Source organism: Bos indicus x Bos taurus, chromosome 4 (assembly GCF_003369695.1).
Source record: "Bos indicus x Bos taurus breed Angus x Brahman F1 hybrid chromosome 4, Bos_hybrid_MaternalHap_v2.0, whole genome shotgun sequence".
NCBI classification, from domain to species: Eukaryota; Metazoa; Chordata; class Mammalia; order Artiodactyla; family Bovidae; genus Bos; species Bos indicus x Bos taurus.
The window spans coordinates 56,677,373-56,700,061 of record NC_040079.1 but is presented as its reverse complement, the minus strand read 5'-3'; positions in this window follow the sequence as shown (position 1 = coordinate 56,700,061).

The following is a 22,689-nucleotide window of genomic DNA, read 5'->3' as shown; positions in this document are numbered from 1 at the left end:
TTTCTTACTGTGTACCCATACCCATCAAAGCAGAAGGGAAAGTGAACTCATTTATGGAGCGCCCACATGGGGAATGCCAAGCCTTATGCATTCACAACTTTAAATACATTCTTTAATTTAATCCTCACAAAACTAAAAATGGCATTCCTGTCCTGTACAGCAGAGAAAGAAGGTGAGACTCAGAAGATTCTCCCTGTGCTAGGCATTAATCATTTGATTGTTAGATTCCACGAGAGGATAAAAGGTGAGGTTCCATGGAAGGGGCTGGGGTGCTGAGATTGTGGGATGGGGGCCCTCAGTGGGGGACTCTTAAAAGAGATAATTTATCAATTAGTCTGGAAAGATTTCAATATATCAATCTGTATAACCACGACAGTCAATGCCAACTCTGAGAGGGCCTAGGAGAGCTTTTTGATGGATTGGACATGGAGAGGGTGGTGGGAAGAAAAGAGAGGGATATGAATCATAGGTGCTTGCTTTGGCACTTGGGTAGTGATGCCATTTCTTGAGACAGGAAAGATGGCAGAAGAAGCAATTTGAGGGAGGAAATCAGAGTTCCGGGAGGATGGACTCAGTTAAGGGAAGGGTACCAGTTATCCTCAGAACTAAGCAGGGATGCCACGATGCCAAGAAGAATAAAACATCCTTCCTGGTCTCATAGCTCCAACACTGCAGTCACACATACCTCCCTAGGAGCTACAGTACAAGACAGAACACGAGCAGTGGCTGAGAGGTAGAATTTGAAATGTAAATCTTAGTTTTCTATATTATTGATCAAACCAATGCTGTATCACAAACCTTAAAACTGAAATCCAACCTCAAGTCTAGTCTCAAGTTACAGAAGGAGAAAGAGTACAGAGAAAGTCCCAGAGAGGCCAAGCAAAGACAGCCTTCCACACACGAGCATCTTGTTTGCTTGGTATGGCCTCAAATTGCAGGAGAGTCATTCGTCATTAGCCATCTCTTCCGGGAGCTTTTCTTAGTTTGTGGTAGGAAGGGAGGCAACATAGTGTAGTGTTTTGTGTCCTAGGTTTCTGGCTCTGTTGCAAACTTGATGAGTGGCTGTGGAATGTCACTAAGATATGGAATGTCACTAAAATGTGAATCTATGAATATCTGCAGTTTTAAAGGAATATAAAGAAAAAGGGCTTCCCTGGTTGCTCAGATGGTAAAGAATTTGCCTGCAATGTGGGAGACCTGGGTTTGATCCCTAGATTGGGAAGATCCCCTGGAGGAGGGCATGGCAACCCACTCCATTATTCTTGCCTGGAGAATCCCTATGGTCAGAGGAGTCTGGTAGGTTACAGTGCATGGGATTGCAGAGATTCGGACATGACTGAGCAAGCGACTAAGCACAAAGAATAAGAACATGCCACTCCATGCTACAAGATTACAGCATCCCCAAACAGCAGTATAGGGGGTCATACTGAACCTGGTTGTCACACAGAAAGGGGTCATCCCCCCATTTAGGAATAGCCTAAAAATTCCCTAGGGCATGTTCTAAAGAATCACTGAAGCACCCTATAGAAGGCTATGCACTCAGTCCGTAAATGAGCCCAGAAAGTTTGTCTGCAAATCCATATGCATTCATGGATTGGCAAATAGCTATTGGCAAAAAGCTCCGCCAACTATTGACTGCGTAGGAAACATGGGTTTTGCAGAGAATTTAGAGTTAGTGACTTATTCAGGGGCAAAGAATAGCTATGGAGGTGCTGAGGAGAGAGTGAATTTTAATGATAACGGAACTCTCCTGGATGGCTGTCAGCAGGGAAAGACATACTCTCCTCTAATTCTCTTTCCAACCCCCAGGCAGGGAGAGGCTGGACCCCTACTTAGTACACAAGGAGAATGGAGTTCAGAAACTTGCCAGAGGTCAAACACAAGCAGAAGAGCCAAAATGAAGGCCAAGCTGTCCAACCCCTGGGTCCCGGTGCATTCTTCCTGCCCCACATTGCCCAAGGCGAGTCATGTTCGCCAAAATGACTTTTCCTCAAGGATCAAATTCACTTGTCCTCAGAGGACTTTGCCGTAAAGGGGAGGCTGTCTTAGGTGATCTCCAAGGACCCTGTGAGCTCTAGCACTGCCAGAGGCTTTCTTGTGATATTTTTAAGCCAAGATGAGGCTGGTTTCGCAAAACAGCTTAGAGGAGAAAACTGCCTTTATAAGCGCCACCTCGGATATAACTCTAATTTAACTGCCTTGACTTTCCCATTTTGAAAAATGGATCTGTACCAAGCTCACCACTTGCTCTCCAAATACACTGCACGTTCCTGAGAGACACATTTATAGCTAAGCAAAAAATGAAGGTTGATGACAGTGCTGTGAGAAAAAGCAGGGAATAAAACTCCTTTGCCAAATTTAACAAGGTTATCACTCTTCTTTGAAAATACTCTTTTAAAAATGCTGATCACCATGTACTCAGAGAAATGCAATCCACTGTGAGGATAAGGAATGGGTTGGGTAACTCACAATCTGTCTTTTTCCCTCCTTTGAAGTGTGAGAGCTAAAGTCTCACCAGCTCCTCACCGTCTTGCATACCCCACCCCCAGGCAGGGTGGTGCCAGGAGTATTCATGGTAAAAATCTAAATTCAGTGTTGAGGCACCAGGCAACACACTCAATTTGAAGAAGAATGATGGCTAAGATACAGTCCTCGCCCAAAGAGTTCCCATTCTTTTCTCTTCTTGCCTGAAGATCTTTGCCTCTGTGTCCACCAAAACACACATGACTGATGACATTCCTATCACTGGCACATTAAGATAAAGGATCACAATGCTCAGTTATAACCTACTCAAATTCTGGAGATGGATCTTCATGACTTTCCTTCTCATATCTAACACTGAAATATTATAAAGAAAGCAAAGCCAGCATATTTAAGTCACAGTAAGTGATCAAGCAATGATGATCTTGGCTTTCTTTAACTCATGATAAAGAATGAACAAGTTTGCAAATGTTTGTACTTTACTATGAGATACAAGTGATTTGCAACCACCTGCTAAGGTATTGACGCAGCAGTACCTTGAACACAACATAAGGCTGAGAGCCCATGTCATGTGGGAACTGAAGCTCAAGTTCAAGTTGCTGCCTCCTGCCTTGCACAGGTTCTACACCATATGACTCCAGCGGGCACCAGTCACATAGCAGGTGATATGAAAGATGCCCACCCTCCTCCCCACAGCCCCACCCCAGAGTTGTGTAATGAGATGAGACTTCTCAGATTGGACTTTGGAACCAGGATGGAAGTTCCTAGAAACCCGCTTTGACCAGGTTAAACTTCCACCCCATGACCTTCCCTCTAGCCAAACTAGGTAGATTGTTTTCTACAAGAAAGTCCCTTAGCCTGACTTCTGACTTTGTAGTGAAGGAGAGAAAAGCAGGAATCCTGGTTTGCAGTCTAATCAGCCTTTAGGAAGACTTGGTTTCTTATGATCCTGGGCGCTTTCATATAGAGGATAATCCATCCCTAAGAAAAGGAGAACTAAACATAAGAAGGCATGTCTCTATCCTCTTGCTTTCTGTTGCCAAAGGAAAACAGTTCTCAAAACCTAGGACCAATCACATGAAAACGACCCAATAGCAGCATGCTTGCAGAATGCCTGGCAGGTGTGGAACCATGGGAGCTACTCTAAGGTGGGTCAGTGCCAGAGGCCCATCTTAGGGACAGGAAGCAGTGCCACATCTGCTCCAGTGACAGTGGTTGATGTGGGCAATAGTAGCTCTGATAGGTAGAGAGGGGTACAGGATGTCCTGACTTTGTCAGGGGCTCTCCTGTTCGTTAAACCTCCTTTAAAGTTATTGTGTTAAAAGAGTTTATGAGTGAGCTAAATTGGACTATCTGATGAGAGGGCTTCCCTCTTCCCCCAGTAAATGAACAGATGTTCTGGGCCTCCTCCCTAATATATCCTCATCAAAGTTTCCATTAGATAGGCCGTTAGAAATAAGTGCTTTTCATACACCAAGAAAACTTCCCAGTCGTCATGGCAGCTTCCATATCCTCCAACAAGCTGCTCCGAAGTTATTTCAAGATGGCAGTAGCAGAAAGATGGATTGGCTCTGTCAACAGGGAGTCCTAAAGTCCTGCCATTCACTGAGCAGAGAAACGTGTGCCTGCCATGGGCGGCTGATAAGGGAAGTGGACACAGGATAAACTTCAGCCCAGACAGCTGACAAAGCTCAAATGCAGCCTTTGGAAAAACAGTAACTACTGGGCCTCTGCTTCGGGAAGCAAAGACTGTGGGCTTTGTTCGATTCTCGGGCTATTAGCATCAGCAGGAGGCTTACAGTTCTGAATGGTTGCCGCCTGCTGCAGAGACAACGGAACCCATAAGTATATCTTATAAAACAGTTTCCTGTAGGAAATCTAAATGCTAAAATGTTCTTTCACCTCCAACACCCCAACTCTCTGCCCCTCGTTCCTACCACCTAAACCTCTCCATTCTGATTCATTTTCAGGAACAGAACATCGTTTGTAAGTGATGGACTTCCCAGTGTGTATTTCCAAGCTGGAAAACCACTAAACTTATTGGAGGGCTTAGTATGTGCTTCATGAGAATAGTGAGAGTTTTACACGCATGATGTTGTTGAATCTTCAGAACACTCCAGTTCCATTTTATAGATGACAAAATTGAGGTTCAATGAGGTGAAAAGCATACAGTAGTAGGTGGCGGCTTTGGGATCTGACCTCCAGTCAGACAGGTCTGGTTCTCAGGCAGAGCCCTCTTTTAATCAGTGCACTACTTTTCTCTATCCCTTCTTAGTTTATGGAAAGAGGTCACATTGAGAGAAGTTTCAGGGCTGGCAAAGGCTTGGGAATCCCTCACCCAGATTACAGGTTTGGAGAAGCACAAGTTGATTATGCTCCAATGTGATAAAATAATAAGAATGACTCCTTCTCAGAATCCCTGATGTCTGAGCTTGTCCCCCTCCAAACACTGTCCACTTTGCTCATTGTTATCTTTTTGTGGTTAATCAAGCCATATCTTACTTATCTCTGGCTCCTGTAAAGATTCCCTGAAGCCCTCCCTGACTAGACAGGCCTCCCAGGGTTCTTTTTCTTCACCATTAGTCAATATTTCCTAATGTTGAGCCTCTTCCAGGAAGACGGGGGAAGCAGTTCCAAATGCAAGTTATTAGTTCATGTATGGAGCTTTGACACAGTGTTCTGGTCACTTACAAAGTCAAACACACAGCTGGTTCAAGGGCAGCTTCTCATCATTTTCCATCACTGAAAAAAGTTAAGTCTCAGTAACTAATTGCTCTCAAACAGCTAGTCCCTTAACATCTGTGGGGATAACTAGGCAGACCCTTGCTAGGTCTCTGCACCTAGGAGCTTTTTTGCCTTTTTTTAATGCAGTTCATGGGGTTCTTACAGCAAGTATACTGGAGTGGTTTGCCATTCTCTCCTCAAGTGGATCACGTTTTGTCAGAACTCTCCACTCTGACCTGTCAGTCTTGGGTGGCCTTGCATGGCATGACTCATAGCTTCACTGAGTTATGCAATCCCCTACATTCAATGTACATGAACTCAGGCAAACTCTGGGAGATGGTGAGGGACCCGGAAGCCTGGAATTCTGCGTCCATGGGGTCAAGGAGAGTCGGACATGATTTGGCGACTGAACAACAACAGGAGCTCACCTAATCAAGGCAATGTGCACATTGCTGAGTGCTGTTTTCTAAAAAGCTCTGACGGTCTGTTAGGACCAATCATCCAACTACACAGAGATGTACAAATTAAACACGTATGCCTGCACCATTTCTTTAACAAACATTCCCCTCATTGCAATACAAGGTCCAGAGCCAGAATACAAAACTGCACTGAAAACTTAATGAAAACAGCTGTGAATTGGTTTTAAGTACATTTCTCAAGTGGCCTTTTTTTTTTCCCCAAGGGGCATAAAAACACTGTATTTTTATTAATGGTTTTCTATTGATATCCCTGGGATTTAAATGCTTTACTTCTGTTTGCATTCATTCAACAAATGTTACATTGAACACCCAGCTACCATGCATTTGCAAGATAATAGGGATGCCAGACTGAACTGGCTGAAGACTGTTGAGGAGTTCACTGCCCCATGGGGATGACACATATTGTATCATGAAGAATTAGCTAGGTGATGCTGCAGGAACATACATCTCCAACATCTTGCTGCCCCAAATTAGCAAAGGTTCTTCCTCATGTTATATGTGTATTGTGGGTCAGGAGTCTGGGTTGATGGAGTAGTTACTATCTCTAACATTGCCAGTCACCACACTAGAAGAAAAGAGATGTCTGAAGATTCTTGCACTGGTAATTAAATGTTTCAGTCTAGAAATAACACTCATCCCTTCCACTCCCAATTCATTATCCAGAACTAGTCGTTTATCTTACTCAATCACAAAAAAATCAGAAAGGTTTTCTATATATAGGTCTTTGGTTTCTTTAGGTAGACATATTCCTAAGTATTTTATTCTTTCCGTTGCAATGGTGAATGGAATTGTTTCCTTAATTTCTCTTTCAGTTTTCTCATTATTAGTGTATAGGAATGCAAGGGATTTCTGTGTGTTGATTTTATATCCTGCAACTTTACTATAATCATTGATTAGTTCTAGTAATTTTCTGGTGGAGTCTTTAGGGTTTTCTATGTAAAGGATCATGTCATCTGCAAACAGTGAGAGTTTTACTTCTTCTTTTCCATTTTGGATTCCTTTTATTTCTTTTTCTGCTCTGATTGCTGTGGCCAAAACTTCCAAAACTATGTTGAATAGTAATGGTGAATGTGGGCACCCTTGTCTTGTTCCTGACTTTAGAGGAAATGCTTTCAATTTTTCACCATTGAGGATAATGTTTGCTGTGGGTTTGTCATATATAGCTTTTATTATGTTGAGGTATGTTCCTTCTATTCCTGCTTTCTGGAGAGTTTTTATCATCAATGGATGTTGAATTTTGTCTAAGGCTTTCTCTGCATCTATTGAGATAATCATATGGTTTTTATTTTTCAATTTGTTAATGTGGTGTATAACATTGATTGATTTGCGGATATTGAAGAATCCTTGCATCCCTGGGATAAAGCCCACTTGGTCATGGTGTATGATCTTTTTAATGTGTTGTTGGATTCTGATTGCTAGAATTTTGTTAAGGATTTTTGCATCTATGTTCATCAGTGATATTGGCCTGTAGTTTTCTTTTTTTGTGGGATCTTTGTCAGGTTTTGGTATTAGGGTGATGGTGGCCTCATAGAATGAGTTTGGAAGTTTAAGAGGACACTAATAGATGGAGAAATATACCATGTTCATGGATTGGAAGAATCAATATAGTGAAAATGAGTATACTACCCAAAGCAATTTATAGATTCAATGCAATCCCTATCAAGCTACCAACGGTATTCTTCACAGAGCTAGAACAAATAATTTCACAATTTGTATGGAAATACAAAAAACCTCGAATAGCCAAAGCTATCTTGAGAAAGAAGAATGGAACTGGAGGAATCAACCTGCCTGACTTCAGGCTCTATTACAAAGCCACAGTTATCAAGACAGTATGGTACTGGCACAAAGACAGAAATATTGATCAATGGAACAAAATAGAAAGCCCAGAGATAAATCCACGCACATATGGACACCTTATCTTTGACAAAGGAGGAAAGAATATACAATGGATTAAAGACAACCTCTTTAACAAGTGGTGCTGGGAAAACTGGTCAACCACTTGTAAAAGAATGAAACTAGAACACTTTCTAACATCATACACAAAAATAAACTCAAAATGGATTAAAGATCTCAATGTAAGACCAGAAACTATAAAACTCCTAGAGGAGAACATAGGCAAAACACTCTCTGACATACATCACAGCAGGATCCTCTATAACCCACCTCCCAGAATATTGGAAATAAAAGCAAAAATAAACAAATGGGACCTAATTAAACTTAAAAGCTTCTGCACAACAAAGGAAACTATTAGCAAGGTGAAAAGGCAGCCTTCAGAATGGGAGAAAATAATAGCAAATGAAGCAACTGACAAACAACTAATCTCAAAAATATACAAGCAACTCCTACAGCCCAACTCCAGAAAAATAAATGACCCAATCAAAAAATGGGCCAAAGAACTAAATAGACATTTCTCCAAAGAAGACATACAGAGGGCTAACAAACACATGAAAAGATGCTCAACATCACTCATTATCAGAGAAATGCAAATCAAAACCACTATGAGGTACCATTTCACGCCAGTCAGAATGGCTGCAATCCATAAGTCTACAAGCAATAAATGCTGGAGAGGGTGTGGAGAGAAGGGAACTCTCTTGCACTGATGGTGGGAATGCAAACTAGTACAGCCACTATGGAGAACAGTGTGGAGATTCCTTAAAAAACTGGAAATAGAACTGCCTTATGATCCAGCAATCCCACTGCTGGGCATACACACTGAGTAAACCAGAAGGGAAAGAGACACGTGTACCCCAATGTTCATCGCAGCACTGTTTATAATAGCCAGGACATGGAAGCAACCTAGATGCCCATCAGCAGATGAATGGATAAGAAAGCTGTGGTACATATACACAATGGAGTACTACTCAGCCATTAAAAAGAATACATTTGAATCAGTTCTAATGAGATGGATGAAACTGGAACCTATTATACAGAGTGAAGTAAGCCAGAAAGAAAAACACCAATACAGTATACTAACGCATATATATGGAATTTAGAAAGATGGAAACAATAACCCTGTGTATGAGACGGCAAAAGAGACACCGATGTATAGATCAGTCTTATGGACTCTGTGGGAGAGGGAGAGGGTGGGGAGATTTGGGAAAATAGCATTGAAACATGTATAATATCATGTATGAAACGAGTGGCCAGTCCAGGTTCGATGCACGGTACTGGATGCTTGGGGCTGGTGCACTGGGACGACCCAGAGGGAGGGGAGGGGAGGGAGGAGGGTGGAGGGTTCAGGATGGGGAACGCGGGTATACCTGTGGTGGATTCATTTCGATATTTGGCAAAACTAATACAATATTGTAAAGTTTAAAAATAAAATAAAATTTGAAATTGTTAAAAAAAAAAAAATCAGAAAGGGCCATTCCCTCTTACAACTAGATTGGGAAAGATCCAGCAACACATGATAGATAGCCCTAAGAAATCCCACGCACATTTTGGTAAGTAATCGTGATACAATGTGAAAAGTGCTATAATAGAGAAATGAAACAAAAAAGAGGGATTAATTGCTAACATACTTCATGGTGTAATTACAAAAGATACCCATAGGAGGGGGTATTTGAGTTTAGTCTTAGAGGATAAAAAGGCTTCGTTGTGGGGGCAAAGGTATGACCATTCTAGGAGAAAGAGCACTGCAAAGGCAGGGATGAGAAAATACCTTCCATTTGAAGGAAGTGGAAGGAAATTCAGTGTGTCTGAAGCACCAAATTCAGGACGGGTAGAAAGAAGAGGGGCCAACTGTGGGACACATTTGCCTTTCTTGAGTGTTTGGCTTCATCCTGCCAACAATAGGAGATAACAGGGATTGTTGGGCTTCCTAGATGGTGCTAGTGGTAAAGAACCCTCCTCCCAATGCAGTAGATATGAGAGACATGGGTTCGAGCCCTGGGTCGGGAAGATCCCCTGGAGGAGGGCATGGCAACCCACTCCAGTATTCTTGCCTGGGGAATTGCCATGGACGGAGGAGCCTGGTGGGTTATAGTCCATGGGTTCAGAAGGAGTCAGACAAAACTGAGGTGACTTAGCACACACATCCTACAGAGGAGAGTTAGACAGTGGATTGTGGGAAATGTTTGCTTGTTTTTAGGAAGATAACACAGAGGAAGCATGGATGAAGACCTGAAATGCAGAGGAAAGCTGATTAGGGAGTTGGCACTGTCTTCCAGGTGAGATAGTGAGCCAAGCCACAGGCACTGCCAGTGGAGTCTGAAATGTGAGGCATTTCTGAGGAAGAGCTGATAAATCCTATTGTTGTTATCATTAATAAACATTAATGGTCTTAGTTAACAGGGGGCTGATGACAAGGGAATCCTTCAAGACCACTTCAGGGCTGTCAGTTTAGGATATGAGGAAACACTACACTGTTCACCAAGCTGCAGCATTGCAGCTGGAGGACGAAGCAGTCGAGGCAGCAAGATTTGAACATGTTGGATTTGAGATGCCCATGGAGATGCAGGTGGGGATGTCCCTGGGAATACAGCGCCCAGGAGTCTGAATTTTTTTAGAACTTGGGATAAATGTAATTTATGATTAGTGCATGGAGCTGGCAGCTGAGCCATGTTAATACTTGCAGTGTCTCACAGAGAAAACTGAAGGAATAAATGCAAATATACAGGAACATTCTGAAGTAAACTTTGTTAGCCACCACATTAAAACTGGGGTTCAATCCCTGGGTCACCCTTGGAGAAGGGAATGGCAACCCACTATAGTATTCTTGCCGGGGAATCCCACGGACAGAGGAGCCTGGTGAGCTATACAGTCCATGGACATGACTGAGAGCCTAACACTTTCACATATATATAATACAGATATGCAGATATATAATATATATATATATCTTTATATATCCGTATAATGAAAACTCATGGGAAAAGAATTTGGAAATATCTCATCCACCCAAATGCTCAGAGAAAACTACTTCCAAAATTTCAGTTAATATCTGCCCTCATTGAAGCACAAAGTTGTTGCCTATGGAAATGTTGATAATTTAGAACAAACATGTATATATTTCAGTCAGAACTGATTGGATGTTTAACCTGAGGAAAGAATTTTGAAACTGAACTATTAATGACAATTATAAGTAATCAATGCTGTTTTTCAAAGTGACTAATCAAGTTTTCAGGGTTTCTGCAAATTTGCATGGCCATCCATAGAACTTTCTCTTATGCTGGGGTTTTTCCTTTAATTTTTAATTAAATTGGCCAAAATCAGCAATCAAGGTTTCCATATTACTATGTAATGTATAGGGTAGCAGAGTACACTGGGCTCCCACCAGCTCCAAAAAAAGATCACTTAGAAGACTGGAGGGAGAAATCTGAACTCTCACTGTCAACGTTCCAAGAGATAAACAGAGCATTATAAGTCGTTTTGAGGCAACATGATCAGGGTTTTTAAATAAATCATATTAATATGTGGATAAAACAAGCATTATTCTCTTCCCTCAAAATTTACTAGAGCATTTGTTTTTGCCAAGTAGGAAGGTGACTGTTGGGCTGTGTGCCTGGGGACACATGGAAGACTTTCTGGTCTTGCCTGTCACATGCACGCAGGGGTCACACCATTTTCTAAGTAGCTAATTTTGGCTCCTGGGATCAATCCACTTTTGACAGGCAAGCTCAGGTGGTTTCTGGTAACAAGCTATAACAAAGAAAAGAACATTTCTTCTGGGATGAAGACCACTCAAGAATTGGTAAAAATCCACACATTTCTAGGAAGTGAAAGTGAAGAACATACAGCTTAGGGCTTCCCTGGTGGCTCAGTGGTAAAAATCTGCCTGCCAATGCAGGAGTCACAGGTTCAATGCCTGGTCCTGGAAGATCCCACAAGCCACAGAGCAACTAGGCTTCTGTGTCACAACTATTGAGTCTGTGCTCTAGAACCAGTTCAGTTCAGTCAGTCAATCGTGTCCGACGCTTTGTGACCCCATGGACTGCAGCACGCCAGGCTTCACTGTCTCTTGTCAGCAGTCAAGTGCTGACCCATACCTCCACAGGAGAGACTCAAACACAGTTCTGGCTCAGTCTCTGTAGGGTCTCTGGGCTCTAGAGCCAGGGAGCTGCAATATCTGAAGCCCATTGGACCTAGGGCCAGTGCTCTGCAATGAGAGTGTACTCTACTCACCGCAACTAGAGAAAAGCCCACGCAGCAACAAAGACCCAGCACAGTCATAAATTTAAAAAAAATTTTTTTTTTTTTTTTAAAGAACAAACAGGTTAGATTCTCGAGGCTTGTTTTAACTTTGATTTTTTTCTAAGGCCACGTGACACTTGTGCTTGTCTTTTTCACATGCAGCCCTACACAGTCGAGTCTGTCTTTTTGCATTTCAAAAACTAAACATATTTTCTCCTTCTGTGCTAATCTATGTTCTGAAACAGTGGATTTTAAATGTTTGTGCCTGACTCACATTAAGAAGGGCTTCCCTTGTGGCTCAGCTGGTAAAGAATCAGTCTGCAATACAGGAGACCTGGGTTCAATCCCTGGGCTGGGAAGATCCCCTGAAGAAGGGAAAGGCTACCCACTCCAGTATTCTGGCCTGGAGAATTCCATGGACCGTATAGTCCATGGAATCACAGAGTCAACATGACTTTCACTTTCACTTCACATTAAGAAACGCGGGCAAATATCACTGAAAGCAAAGATTCACAAAACAACATTTGTCCTTAAATGTGTGACCCAGGCTGATTTTTTCCAAGTCTGTTCTGTTTCTATTCTAAATCATTCATGACCCACTAAGTGAATTTGACCCACATTTTGGGAAATACTGTTGTGGAACATCCGTCCCCAAAAGATACATTTAAATGTACATTGAAAAAAAGCAAATAGCTTCAGTAATGAATGATGCTCTCAGCAGGCACATAGAAATACTGAGTTTGTGAGGAATCTGTTCAGAGCTGACTGTCTCCAGTCTCACATGGAAGTTGATCAGATTCTACTGGGCCTCAACTCTGTGGAACTGTCCGCAAAGTTTGACTCAATTTTCATCACCAGCATGTTAACCAAGTTTGGTCTTTACCAGGTGGCGCTAGTGGTAAACTATCTGCCTGCCAATGCAGGAGACATAAGAGACCCGGATTTGATACTTGGATCAGGAAGATCCCCTGGAAGAGGAAATGGCAACTCACTCCAGTGTTCTTGCCTGGAGAATCCCACGGACAGAGGAGCCTGGCAGGATACAGTCTGTGGGGTTTCAAAGAGTTGGACATGACTGAAGCGACTAAACACACAGCGCATTCTCAAACAAAGTCCCATCCTTTTCTGACTTAACTTTCAGCTAACAGATACTTGACTTCACTGATTCTAGACCAGTGCTACTCACCTGAACTTTTTATGTCTATGGAAAAGTTTTATACCTGTCCTGCCCAAATTGGTGGCTACTTGCAACAGATGGCTAGCGGGCACTCAGGACGTGACTAATGCAACTGAGGAACTGAATTTTAAATTTTAATTTCAATTATTTAAATGTAAATAACCAAGTATATTGATAGTAACAACCATATTAAATAGTGCTCACTCTAGCTAAACTCTCAAAATATGTTTCCATTTCTTCATTATACAGTTTCCCCTCTTACCGCATGCTTCCCAGGGGGCTAGTGGTAAAGAATCTGCTGGTACAGGAGACACAGGTGTCACAGTTTTGATCCCTGGGTTGGAAAGATACCCTGGAGTGGGAAATGGCAACCCACTCCAGTATTCTAGCTTGAAAAATTCTACAGGCAGAGAAGCCTGGCGGGCTACTGTCCTGGGTCAAAAAGATCCCCTGGAGTAGGAAATGGAAACTCACTCCAGTATTTTTGCCTAAAAAATTCCACAGACAGAGGAGCCTGGTGGGCTACAGTCCATGGGGTCACAAAGAGTCTGACACGACCGTGGGCACATGCACACTCTGCACCTCATTGCTTATGGTTCATCGCCTTGCATCACATTGATAACGTACTCTTTACGTTACACTGTCTGGCTCATTCTTGGTCCTTTAAAGTCATATTTGTAGACAAAAGATTCGATCCACACACAACATTTTCCTGCCAGTTTCCATTTAAAAAATGAATTTCTCTTTTATTTTTGTCATAGCTTCATTTTCCCACAACCTTCAACATCCTATCCATTTTCAAAAGCTTAAAAGAGAAAACGCAAACCTAAAAACTAAACACAGACTCCGTAGGCATGCTATGGACTGATGAACAAGATGTGATTGAGGCTGAATAAGCAATCCCAAACGTCATTTGGTGGTGGTGGGTGGAGTGAACTTGCTTAGTTCTGGACTGTACCTTTTTCTTTTTTTTTTGCATCTATTCTTGAGAAATGTGTGTATTTTGTATTTGAAATTGCAGACTGTGTTAGTAGAGATTACTATTTAAATGGGGTAATATGTTGGGGAATAAAATAATATTTTTTTCAAAAGACACTTTTTGCTTCCCAGGGAGCTTTGGACTGAGGTAGATCAACATAGGTAGATGTCACTTCGCCATGAGGCACACTCATAATGAGATGACACTGTGAGGCAGGAGCAATATTATTTAAGAGAGTATTAGAGAAGAAAGAGTTCAGAGTTGGGAAGGGAGGTATGGAGGGCTTCATAGCAAAGATACCTTGTAGGCTATGTCATAAATTGACACTTAAAAAGATTTGGGGACAGGGAAGAACATTCCAGGCTGGAAAACAGTAAAGGGAGAATTATAGAGCTTGAGGGTATGGCATGTTTGAAGAAAGCTAACTTACATAGAGTGTCAAAGTCTGATGTATCTAATCAGTCTGTATTTTAAGAAGATGCATTCATCAATAAATATTTACTTTGGACAGCAAGATAAAAATGGTTAGAGGAAAATAATACTGGAGAGGGAGATAAGCTTCTGGTGTGTGTGTTAAGTTGCTTCAGTCATGTCCAACTCTTTGTGACCCCATGGACTGTAGCCTGCCAGATTCCTCTGTTCATGGGTTTTCCAGGCAAGAATACTCGAGTGGGTTGCCATGCTCTCTTCCAGAGGATCTTCCAGACCCAGGGACTGAACCCACGTCTCTTATGTCTCCTGCATTGGTAGGCAGGTTATTTACCAGTAGCGCCACCTGGGAAGATGAGATAATCCAAGTAAAAGACAACCACCCTCTAAACAAGGAGGTGGCAAGCTATGTCCCTTGGGCTAAATCAGATCAGAAATCTGTTTTTGTAAATAAAGTTTTACTGAAACACAGTCATGCCTACCTTCTCATTCACCTATTATCCATGGCTGTGTTCATGCTATAAGAGCAGAGTTGAATAGTTACAACAAAGACAGTGACTCAGAAAGCCTAAAATATTTACTATCTGCTCCTTTCAAGACAAAGCTTGCCAGTCTGTGATCTAAACGTGGGTGGAGAGGGTGGCATTCTCATCAAGGAAATGATGGCAGTGACATTCACAGGATGCAGAGACACATGACATACTGGGATTGATTTACAAGGAAACCTTGACTCAAGGTGTCTTTAGGGTCTCTACCCTGGGAGACATGAAAGAAAGCAATTTCATTAACTGAGATAGAGATGAGAAAAAGTTGGGTTAGGAAAAGAGAAAAGGAGTTCCAAGTTAGGTGTGTTGTATTTGAAGCCCCTGTGGCTACCCCCACCACTGGGAAGGTGAATGTACCCATCTTTGGAGCCAAGGAAAGAGGCCGTGCATGGCTGAAGATGCAGAGTTGGAAGCTACGCACCTAAAGTCAAGAGGTGATAAGAAGACAGCCCAGAGAGAAAGGAAAGGAAAGAAACAGGAGCAAGACGAAATCCCTGGGGAAATACTTCTATTTAAGCAGCAGACAGAGAAAAAGGAACCAGTAAAGAATTCAACAGAAGGGTAGGAAAAATACCCCAGCATTACAGAACTAACGAGAGGCAAAAACATATAGGAGAGAGGCTGGTCAGCAAAGTTGTCCAAAGTTGTCCTAAGGATGAGACAGAACAAGAATGTTACAGAGGAGGTGACTGAACACATCAGAACAGTATTGTTGGTATTTAGGGACAGAATCCAAGGAATGAACAGAAGGAGAACAAATTGTGACAGCAAAAGAAGACTAATCCTTTGAGAGCCTTAGCTATTGAGGAAAGATGAAGACCGGCTGGATGCTGGAAGGAGAAACAGGTCTAAGGAGGGTTTTCTTGAGGAGAGGAGAGTTTTGGGTAAGCTTATTTTACACAAATGTCAATAGATTCTGGCATGAGGACATTTCCCAGACTTTGGACAGTTTACATCTTGCTGAGATGCATTTGTTTGCTTCCTTTGGAACTTACATCATTGCTATGGTCTGAAGAGTTGATGCTTCTGGAACCCAAGCATAAGCTAAATGAAATCTTCCTTCTAACTCAGGCTAAAATCTACTTAAGTTGTCTAAAATGAACCAAAATGTTTTTAAGATCTTCATATATAGATCTTCAGGTCAAGAACTTCACATCATTTGAATTTCAAAGATGGAAAAAGCCACAGTAGAATCTGCTAAGTTGAGAGATGGTATCTAGAAACTTTGGCCTCCCCAGTTGGAACATTCCTTTCTCCTGAGCCCAGAAGATTTGCCTCCAGACTCATTTTTCTGGGGCCCAGGGTTCCAGCCCTCAGGAATGTACCTCTTCTCTGGCATTGCTTTGAGCCATCAATTTAACATTTGATTACAGATAAGCAGTAACTTAGAGGGAGGAGAACAGAAGCTAAAATCTTCCAGCTTTGGAACCCTAAGTCCTGGGTTGAAACCAGTAGTTGATGAGCAAAACAGACCCCAGAAGATATCTGGCAATGTCTGGAGAAGTTTTTGTAGTCATAATTGGAAATGGGGTGCTACTAGCATCTAGCGGGTAGAGGTCAGGGATGCTGCTAGACTTCCTATGACGTACAGGGCACTCCTCCCGCAACAAGGAATTATCCTGCCCAAACTGTTAAAAGTTCTATCCAGTGTGCCCTGAGTCAGCTGTTCTATTTCAAAAATTGTCATATATTAATTCATACTAAAACAAAAAGGCAACTTCCCAGGGACACTAACGGTAAAGAAAATGGTTGCCAATGGAGGAGACAGAAGAGACTTGTGTTCGATCCCTGGGTCGGGAAGATCCCTTGGAAGAGGGCACAGCAACCCACCCCAGTATTCTTGCCTGGAGAATTCCATAGACAGAGGAGTCTGGCGGGCCGGAGTCCATAAGGTCACAAAGAGTCAGACATGACTAGAGCGATAGCACGCACGATTCACAAAATAAAAAGACTGATATTGTATTAACGTGTCGTTTATGCTGGTGGGGGTAGGTGACCTTTACAGGTGTAGGTAGTTTTGTCTGTTTAGCCAAAATTCACCCCGTTTCCTTTTTCCCAACAAACTACCCATTCCCAGCAACAAAGAGTAGTCAATATAAGGCATTCCAGGTTTTAAGAGTGGGCATGTAAACTAGATTGGCTCAATCAAACTAAAGGAATGAGGGATTGGTGCTAATTAATGCATAAAAATGACTGTCTAGGAAAAAATACAGTCTACATACAGCTGTCTGAGGAGGCCTTACAAATAGCTGTGAAAAGAAGGGAAGCAAAAAGCAAAGGAGAAAAGGAAAGATATACCCATTTGAATGCAGAGTTCCAAAGAATAGCAAGGAGAGATAAGAAAGTCTTCCTCAGTGATCAATGCAAAGAAATAGAGGAAAACAATAGAATGGGAAAGACTAGAGATCTCGTCAAGATAATTAGAGATACAAGGGAACATTTCATGCAAAGATGGGCTCAATAAAGGACAGAAATGGTAGGGACCTAACAGAAGCAGAAGATATTAAGAAGAGGTGGCAAGAATACACAGAAGAACTGTACAAAAAAGAGCTTCATGACCCAGATAATCACGATGGTGTGATCACTGACCTAGAGCCAGACATCCTGGAATGTGAAGTCAAGTGGGCCTTAGGAAGCATCACTATGAACAAAGCTAGTAGAGGTGATGGAATTCCAGTTGAGCTATTTCAAATCCTGGAAGATGATGCTGTGAAAGTGCTGCACTCAATATGCCAGCAAATTTGGAAAACTCAGCAGTGGCCACGGGACTGGAAAAGGTCAGTTTTCATTCCAATCCCAAAGAAAGGCAATGCCAAAGAATGCTCAAACTACCCCACAATCACACTCATCTCAGTTCAGTTCAGTTCAGTTCAGTCACTCAGTCGTGTCCGATTCTTTGCAACCCCATGAATCACAGCATGCCAGGCCTCCCTGTCCATCACCAACTCCCAGAGTTTACCCACACTCATGTCCATCAAGTCAGTGATGCCACCCATCCATCTCATCCTCTGTCATCCCCTTCTCCTCCTGCTCACCGTCCCTCCCAGTATCAGGGTCTTTTCCAATGAGTCAACTCTTCGCATGAGGTGGCCAAAGTATTGGAGTTTCAGCTTCAGCATCAGTCTTTCCAATGAACACCCAGGACTCATCTCCTTTAGGATGGACTGGTTGGATCTCCTTGCAGTCCAAGGGACTCTCAAGAGTCTTTTCCAACACCACAGTTCAAAAGCATCAATTCTTTGGCACTCAGCTTTCTTCACAGTTCAAGTCTCACATCCATACATGACCACTGAAAAAACCATAGCCTTGACCAGATGGACCTTTGTTGGCAAAGAATTGTCTCTGGTTTTAAATATGCTATCTAGGTTGTTCATAACTTTCTGTCCAAGGAGTAAGTGTCTTTTAATTTCATGGCTGCAATCACTATCTGCAGTGATTTGGGAGCCCCCCCCCCCCCAAAAAAAAAGTCAGACTTTATTTCACACCTATTTGAAATAGGTCACTGTTTCCTGATCTATTTCCCATGAAGTGATGGGACCAGATGCCATGATCATAGTTTTCTGAATGTTGAGCTTTAAGCCAACTTTTTCACTCTCCACTCTCACTTTCATCAAGAGGCTTTTTAGTTCCTCTTCACTTTCTGCCATAAGGGTGGTGTCATCTGTATATCTGAGGTTATTGATATTTCTCCCAGCAATCTTGATTCTAGCTTGTGCTTCTTCCAGCCCAGTGTTTCTCATGATGTACTCTGCATATAAGTTGAATAAGCAGGGTGACAATACACAGCCTTGAAGTACTCCTTTTCCTATTTGGAACCAGTCTGTTTTTCCATGTCCAGTTCTAACTGTTGTTTCCTGACCTTCATACAGGTTTCTCCAGAGGCAGGTCAGGTGGTCTGGTATTCCCATCTCTTGAAGAATTTTCCACAGTTTATTGTGATCCACACAGTCAAAGGCTTTTGCATTGACAAGAAAGCAGAAATAGATGTTTTTCTGGAACTCTCTTGCTTTTTCGATGATCCAGCAGATGTTGCCAATTTGACCTCTGGTTCCTCTGCCTTTTCTAAAACCAGCTTGAACATCTGGAAGTTCACGGTTCATGTATTGCTAAAACCTGGCTTGGAGAATTTTGAGGATTACTTTACTAGAGTGTGAGATGAGTGCAATTGGGCGGTAGTTTGAGCATTCTTTGGCATTGCCTTTCTTTGGGATTGGAATGAAAACTGACCTTTTCCAGTCCCGTGGCCACTGCTGAGTTTTCCAAATTTGCTGGCATATTGAGTGCAGCACTTTCACAGCATCATCTTCCAGGATTTGAAATAGCTCAACTGGAATTCCATCACCTCCCCTAGCTTTGTTCGTAGTGATGCTTTCTAAGGCCCACTTGACTTCACATTCCAGGATGTCAGGCTCTAGGTGAGTGATCACACCATCATAATTATCTGGGTCATGAAGATCTTTTTTGTACAGTTCTTCTGCTTCTGTTAGGTCCCTACCATTTCTGTCCTTTATTGAGCCCATCTTTGCATGAAATGTTCCCTTGTTATCTCTAATTTTCTTGAAGAGATCTCTAGTCTTTCCCATTCTATTGTTTTCCTCTATTTCTTTGCATTGGTCATTGAGGAAGACTTTCTTATCTCTCCTTGCTATTCTTTGGAACTCTGAATTCAGATTCTCATATCTTTCCTTTTCTCCTTTGCTTTTCGCTTCTCTTCTTTTCACAGCTATTTGTAAGGCCTCCCCAGACAGCCATTTTGCTTTTTTGCATTTCTTTTCCATGGGGATGGTCTTGATCCCTGTCTCCTGTACAATGTCACGAACCTCCGTCCATAGTTCATCAGGCACTCTACCTATCAGATCTAGTCCCTTAAATTTATTTCTCACTTCCACTGTATAATCATAAAGAATTTGATTTAGGTCATACCTGAATAGTCTAGTGGTTTTCCCTATTTTCTTCAATTTAAGTCTGAATTTGGCAATAAGGAGTTCATGATCTGAGCCACAGTCAGCTCCCGGTCTTATTTTTGCTGACTGTATAGAGCTTCTCCATCTTTGGCTGCAAAGAATATAATCAATCTGATTTCAGTGTTGACCCTCTGGTGATGTCCAGTATAGAGTCTTCTCTTGTGTTGTTGGAAGAGGGTGTTTGCTATGACCAGTGTGTTGTCTTGGCAAAACTCTATTAGCCTTTGCCCTGCTTCATTCTGTATTCCAAGGCCAAATTTGCCTGTTACTCCAGGTGTTTCCTGACTTCCTACTTTTGCATTACAGTCCCCTATAATGAAAAGGACATCTTTTTTGGGTGTTAGTTCTAAAAGGTCTTGTAGGTTTTCATAAAACCGTTCAACTTCAGCTTCTTCAGCGTTACTGGTTGGGGCATAGTCTTGGATTACTATGGTATTGAATGGTTTGCCTTGGAAACTAACAGAGATGATTCTGTCATTTTTGAGATTGCATCCAAGTACTGCATTTCGGACTCTTTTGTTGACCATGATGGCTACTCCATTTCTCCTAAGGGATTCCTGCCCGCAGTAGTAGATGTAATGGTCATCTGAGTTAAATTCACCCATTCCAGTCCATTTTAGTTCGCGGATTCCTAGAATGTCGACATTCACTCTTGCCATCTCCTGTTTCTCTACTTCCAATTTGCCTTGATTCATGGACCTGACAATCCAGGTTCCTGTGCAATATTGCTCTTTACAGCATCGGACCTTGCTTCTATCATCAGTCACATCCACAACTGGGTATTGTTTTTGCTTTGGCTCCATCCCTTCATTCTTTCTGGAGTTATTTCTCCACTGATCTCCAGCAGCATATTGGGCACCTACCGACCTGGGGAGTTCCTCTTTCAGTATCCTATCATTTTGCCTTTTCATACTGTTCATGGGGTTCTCAATGCAAGAATACTGAAGTGGTTTGCCATTCCCTTCTCCAGTGGACCACATTCTGTCAGACCTCTCCACCATGACCCACCCGTCTTGGGTGGCCCGACACGGCATGGCTTAGTTTCATTGAGTTAGACAAGGCTTTGGTCCGTGTGATTAGATTGACTAGTTTTCTGTGATTATGGTTTGTGTGTCTGCCCTCTGATGCCTATGTAGGCATACATTTATTATAAATCTTTACTAATCTAATGGATGTTTAGAACCCAAAATACAAATACAATAACACAAAAAAATGTTCTTCATTGTAAATTCCACACTATAAATTGATTTTCACAGAATTTTCTTACTCGCTTTTGCCATTCTTACATCTCTAACCAATCAATGGTTGTAATTGACAGATAAGTTTTAATGCTGGCATGAATGCTGGCTGCTTTTGCTTCCGTTACAAGTAAAACAATGAAAGCACATGATCAGAATTTCAGTCATCTTTCAATGATGTGACTTCTTTGCTGAATCAGATATAACTGGAAAAATATCTCCTCAAATTTCTGCACTATTCACAACCCAAGTGGTTTAGAATAACACTTTAAAAAATTTAATCTGCATTATTCGCATTTCTCCATCACTTTCTGTAGTCTGTGTGTGTGTGTGTGTGTGTGTGTGTGTGTGTGTGTGCTTAGTCACCTAGTCTTGTCTGACTCTTTGCAACCCTATGGATTGTAGCTTGCCAGGCTCCTCTGTCCATGGAATGCTCCAGGCAGGAATACTGGAGTGGGTTACCATTTCCTCCTCCAGGGGCTCTTCCCGAGCCAGGGATCACACCTGTGTCTCCTGCATTGGCAGGCAGATTCTTTACCACTGAGCCACCAGGGAAGCCCTAGACAAACAAAAAATAGTATCTCATAACCTGTTTATTGCACCTGCCCATTTCTAGGCTGTGAATACTGTCATCATGGCCGATTTCAGGTCACCAGCACAGAGCTGGGGAGGGCAGTGCAGTAGCTCTCACTGTAGAGTATACCATCATCCACATGTGATGGATGTAAATCATGCCAGGGGCACAGATGAGAGTAAAATTAGTAAAATAAGAGGGAGTGATGAATTTTGAATATTTACTATCTTTGTTTTTAATCAAGTCTATTTTGTTTTAGGTTTGTATAATTTAATTTTTAACAACAGTTATGTTTAACAACCAGTTGCAAAATTTCTGAAAATTTGACAATCAGATCTCAGGAGCCAGGAGAAGCCAATTCTAGCACACCAAAGATTGGAGAAGAGGTTTTCACTTTCTCTCCTGAAGTGTGTGAGTAAGTAAGCATGTCGGTAGGGTTTCCGCTGATGACTATTGTAGCCAGGAGAAGAAGATCCAGCCTTTGTCTGAGGCCACTGTAAAACAGACAAAATGGAGAGACAAAAAAAACCTGAGTCATCAATGTGATCACTCAGTGCTCAAACCGTGCCCAGAACCCACTCTACCACTGATCTGCTCACGGAAAATACTCTTGCCCCTACTGTGCAGGCCAGCTTGTAGAAGAGTTTTATGATGTGTGTAGCCAAAAGCATTCCAAGCCAATATTGTTTTTTGTTTTTTCTTAGGAAACAATGGCTTAATGAAAGAAGTCATCTCTGATCATAGAAGCTTGGCCTTTAAAATGGGAAGAGTATTTTAGAACCTTTCAGAAGTCAAGAAAGAGACTTGGCTTATTTTGTCTGTACTCTTTATTTCTTTTCCTGCCATCCTGCCTATGCCAGACTTCCTTCAAATCTCAATTCACTCAGCTCTGTGTCTTTGAAGACTTCTCTAAATTTTTTCCCTTTCATTTCCCAAAATAAAGTGGATTCTTTCCCTCAATGCCTTT